Source organism: Topomyia yanbarensis, unplaced genomic scaffold (assembly GCF_030247195.1).
Source record: "Topomyia yanbarensis strain Yona2022 unplaced genomic scaffold, ASM3024719v1 HiC_scaffold_80, whole genome shotgun sequence".
NCBI lineage: Eukaryota > Metazoa > Arthropoda > Insecta > Diptera > Culicidae > Topomyia > Topomyia yanbarensis.
The window spans coordinates 75,113-81,112 of NW_026684047.1; positions in this window are offsets into that span (position 1 = coordinate 75,113).

The window sequence follows — 6,000 nt, forward strand, 5'->3', positions numbered from 1 at the left end:
CTCCGCTAAAGACACATAACATAACTTCTAACACATAACATGACTGGCTATACAACAGTGCGCGTGTCGAGTTTACTAACTACCATGATGGATTCCGCATGATTTTCGCCTGGCATCTTTAGGAATAGTTCGATCACAAAAATATGCACGGTGTATTTATTAGAACAATTTTATGCAAAAAAATTCAGCATCTCTGAAACTTCGGAATATGAAAGCATGGGCTTTCCCCTTTCATTTGAAACTAAGATCAAAATAATCCGTCGGGGGGTCCAGGTTTTTGAAGTTTTTTTTCGTAACAATATAGGTTTTACCACTGGAGCTAGTTCATATTTCTGTCCCTAGATGGTGCTTTATACATTCGAACAACACTAAAAGTGAGAATTTGATAGAAAATTTAATTGTCTACAAGTTTGTACACCAATAAAAATTTATCTGAAATCATCCGGAAAAGTTGTTTAAGATTTTAACAAAGTTATATCTAAGATAGTTTCACACGAGGCCTAGTGGTTTGGAAATATGTTTTCTCGCACTTATTACATTACCAAAAACAATTGGGTTTAGTGGCATGAAAATATTAGACGGGATTCATTACGTTGACAATTCTAATTGACCTTCTGAAAATTAGGATGTTTGACAGAGTCAGAAAACTATTTGTGCTTTTGGTTTGTAATCTTTCCCGATAGGTTCGAAGGAACTACCATTCATCGGAAGGTATTGCTTGGTTACAAGGGTTTGCTTACATTTATGTTTTAGAAAGGACCATATGTCGTATAATTTAGGTTATGATCGCTTAAGTCAGCTATTATAATTCCGTTCAAGACGAAATGTTGGGACACACCATTTCTAATTTAACGTAAACCACAGCAGCAACTGTCCAAATTAGTGGTTAGCGTGAAAGATTTATTCAAATTTTCTCCGCAAAGCATATTGTGGCAGTTGGATTTTACTGCCATTTCCAATCAATTATGCGAGATATCGTTACTAAATTGATCCTAGATTATGCGAAATGTATTACTTTTGAAAACAAAATATGATTTGAGTACAACAAAAACCTTATATTCATAGAAGTCCTCGAATATATCCCAAAAAACATCTTGATTCAAAAACTCAAAGTTTTTTGTTCGCTGTTTGTCACATTGAGTTGATTTTGAAAACGGATAATCAGCGTTTTTAACCAAGCGTTGCAATGAAATCCGCGAAATATTGCAATGGTGCGTTAAAAGTTTCATTGAGTTTGTGCAAATATAAAGGTTGAAGCTCAGGACAAGTGAATTTTATACGAAGATGCTAACAGAGTAGGAGATTCATGTAAAAGTAGTTATCAGTCATCCCTGAGAATAATCGAAAAACTGAAAAAGAAGGCATACCTCATTGAAAAAAGCTGTTTCTACGGGAGGAATCACCACCATGAAAAAGAATAATAATATCATAGTAGTTTGGTCAACACTTATCTAAGACTTCTCTTCCCAAAAATATTAATGGTGCCCTGTATCAGGGAATTATAATTTTCAGCTAAAAGATGAGACTTTCCAAGCTCTCAAATTCCGCTGTATTCACTGTTGAACCAAACACAACTCTTTGGAAAATAAAAAAAAGTGCTTGTGAATTGACAAACCACTAGGACTTCTGTGAAACTAATTTAGACTTAGAATTCGTTAAAATATTAAACAACTTTTCCGGATAATTTCAAATCGTTTTTTAGTTGGTAAAAAAGTTGTAGACAATTAAATAATCTATCAGATTCTCACTTTTAGTGTTGTTCGAACGTCTAAAGCACCATCTAGGGGCAGAAATATGAACTAGTTCCATTGCAAAATCTATGTTTTCACGAAAAAAAAACTTCAAAAAAAAAGTTGCTCTAGACCCCCCGACGGATTATTTTGATTTTGGTTTCTAATGAAAGGGGAAAGCCCATTCTTTCATATCCTGAAGTTTCAGAGATGCTGAATTTTTTTGCATAAAGTTGTTGAAAAAGACACCGTGTATGAGATTTTGCAATCAAGTGCACTAAAATTATGTCTAATAGACATGAGAGAGTTTTGAATTTATATTGGCGGGAGCTGCCTTCAAGCGCACAATGACTCAATTTACAATCTGTAAATTGATTAAAACTACCCTAGAACGATACTGTTGCAGTGGTTTAACAATCCATCGCTATAGTTAGTAAACTTTGCAAATCCAAATACTCATAAATATCATTTTCCTCTATAGGAAAAATGTTTTTATCAGTTTTGAGGTTAGAACATTTTCCCTTTGTCACTACCAGTAATATAGAAAATTGAAGGCTTTAACACGAAAGTGATGAATGATTAGTAAATTAGAAGTATAATGGTACATTATAACACGTAGGATGTCCTTCATTTTGTCGACGAAATTCAAAGAATAGCGAGTTTGTTTTGACGGATACAAACTGTATGAATGTAAATATAGAGTTTAGATAGATCAGAAGACGGTTGTAGTAAGATTTATATAACTACAAAAGAAGAATAACATACCAATAAATAGAAAGAACTACTGCCAAAGAATTATCCTGAAACGATAGTCCTCTTTAGTGATAGCAATGAAAATTGTAAGCAACAACCAAGGAAAAACGTTATTTAATTAAACTAAACGGAATCAATTACTTATATAAAAACCGAATTACGATTACGATTCTTTTTTCATCTACTGTCTGAACGTTCCTGTATAAAAAAACAAATCTTGTACGTGTATCAAAAAGAAACGGTGAGACAAGCATTAAATTATCTTTTCTTTCGAAAAACACTCAATGAACATTTTGGACATAACCTAAAACCTATTTTATAATACCATGATTTTACAGGGTCCTGAAAAAAATTCGTTTCAAATGTGATTTGAACCTTTATACTACTGTAAGCAAATACAACCCGAAATCATTAGAAATCGATCATATTTACGGTTGGTAGAAAAACACACGCATTATTGATTCGAACTGTATAGCAAAGGACGAATAGTAAAGCGACAATTTGAAAACAGGAAACCAGTTCAATATTTAAACATAATAAGGTTTTGACATAACAACGGTGTAGATAGTATTGTTATATATGAAATCATTACAGCATCGCACTGGAATATAAAGAAGAGCGATGACATTTACGAACGTTGAGTGTTTGTTGAAAAATCAAAAAAAAACTAATTGTATAAACGAAGGGCATTCCACGCAAGCTTGTGACGGTAACAAACAGATGCATGCGATTTCAGCCGGAGCAAGGTTAGCATCGATACAAAGCAATTGTTTCAGCATTATAATAAAAATAAGCTTTCTTTGTCCTTGTTCACTCCATTCCGAACTGTCGATATTCCCTAGAAAGATCACGTGCTATCAAATTCGAACAGTTCCTTTCTCTCATCGTTCATAGGTCCCATCTGATAGTTTCGAAGCAATTAATAATAGTGTAAAGTGCCTAATTTGGACAATATTGTCGTTCCAAAGCCGTTCAATTGATTCATCTACTTTCCAATTTGCACAATATTCAAATACGAAAGATCTCCAAATACGCCTATAGCAGTCACTCTACAGGCACACGCTTTCTAGGTAATATTTCCATTATTTGATAATTTATATATAATATAGTATATTTACCCTACTTCAAAACCATATAAATCATCACACCCCAAATGACTAACTTTCTCACGCGCTCCATTAGAAGTCACTCACATAGGAATACGGACACACTATTTGGCTTTCGTCAACAAGTTGGATAACCGGAACCGAAGTCACAAAATTTTGAACAGAACAAAGTTCACGTTAGTATGCAAAACAGAGGTATTAAACACAGAACGTATAGCAGAAATATTTTAACTTAAAAAAAAAAAAACAAGCAAACGGAACAAAATCATTGTAAAAATAGACAATTCAACATTCCCAAAATAAATGTTGTTTTTCTTTCATAATTCTTGAAAACTAAATAGAAATTAGAGAACAAAATCCGTGAAATATGAATTGAATACTCACTGTACACTAAAATTGCATAAAGAACTGTCCAAGCAGTGCAGTAAACTTACAGTTAATTCAATCGAAATTGAATGAACGAAAGTCGGCTATGGCAACATTCATATTCATTTAACACATTATTGAATAATTATTGATGTTCAGTTCATGACTCTTCATTCGCCATCGCATTCAAATGAGTTGCGGTTTCGTTTGGTCCTGTCAAATGAAAAGATACTGCTTTCAATTGGCCCAGTGAACACAAGTCAAATGAGATACAGATAAACATTCGAACTCGTCCAGAGTCCAAGGTAATAGCGCAGACAAACAGACGTAACACGAAATGAATTTTCATCGCCCACAGAAAAAAAGGTCGATTTAAGCACTGAGAACTGACATACAAGTAAAGTTTTAAACTTGAGTAAGGAATAAAACTGGCGCTTTGAAATGACAACAGCAAGTAGCAACTTGCCACTGGCTGGCGCTGCGATCGGCCAGCCATCGCTATACGGCACTTGTTTGCAAACTTGGATACAATGGTGACTCACGCATGCAAACCTGTATGCGATGGTGATTATCAACGTATTTGCTTTTCAATGTTTACACAGATTTTTCGAGAAACTTTGTTCTAGCTTATATGTCTGTTCTCTGTGGTTTAAGTTATTAAGAATGCGCCATCTCACCAAGCGTGGCGCTAATGAAAGCGATTTTGACATATAGCTAAAATGCGTCGCATCGTTTCCGCAGGCACCCCAAAAACAAGATGGATGGAAGGAAAGATTGGAACATTCGTAACTTTTGAGTGTATTTATTAGTTTTATACATGTAGAACTAAACATGGCGTCCACGACCATGGAAATAAACATAAAGATCCAAACGAGCATCCTGATTCTTTGTCGCACGAGGAAGAGAGAAAAGACCGAGCTTCGCGGCGGATCTCGGATTTGAAAATTTAGAGACATTTTTTTTATCTCTAAACTACCAATAAAAAATAATTATGACCGAACCGAACAAAACCTCTGGCCACATAAAAGCCCACAACCTCATTTATTTATGTTTTCTTCCTCAAATCCGTTTCTTTTATCGGTTTCTTCGAAGAAAATGACAACTGTACTTATACATAGAAAAAGGTGGCCACATGTACCGTCTTGCCCGAAAACGTTACCGCCATTTTCATCTTATGCAAACCAAAACAAACAAAATGATCCGGAAACGTGAAATGTATTCCTGTCGAAGTGTCCAACGCAGGAATTGTTCAAGAAAGCTTTTATTGAAAGGGAAAGTAGAGCCATGGAATTTTATAAAATTGAATTCTCCCATAGCTTACATAATGAGTTTTCACCTACGTTCAAAACATGAAAACATTGATGCGAATGTGTCTCATTCTGATATTGGCAAGGAAATTTTAAGGGTTGTGTCTCTGAGAGCTTGATTAAATGACCTCAATAACACAACTGACTCTTTAAAAATAGGCTATATAGCCACCGACGAACCGACATGACAGAGGCATTCGAAGAGTGTCCCATACAAAATAACGATTGTTTTGAAATGAAGCGATCACTACTGTCAAACTACGACAGATCGCTCCGCCATGTTTGAATCTGGGCAGGCTTCACGATAAGTGTTTAATATTACAGAAGGTGTGCAATTCCCTCAGCTGCGTATGTAGTGGTAATATGCATCAAAATAGTATTAAGAACTAATTGAAAATGCATGCATTCTGTTACTTTTTTGCTTGTACCGGATAGTTTTGTTAAATAGTACATACATTGGATAATAAAAAGCTGGAAAAACGATCTTCAACATGATAAAAGTAAGATTGTTCGTTCTAGCATACCTGGTACAACGTCGATATACCTTGGTTTTTGCGTACTGTTGTGTTATCGACGATGACTACCTATCAACGTATTTGAATTTAAACAATTAGGACAATATCTGACGCATTTTTTGTTCCATGTGGCACGTCGGTTCGTCGGTGATATCGCCTTACTTATAAGTACTTATAAGCAATAGAAAAAAGCCAGCCTGTAAAATAAAATAAAGAGTACTTG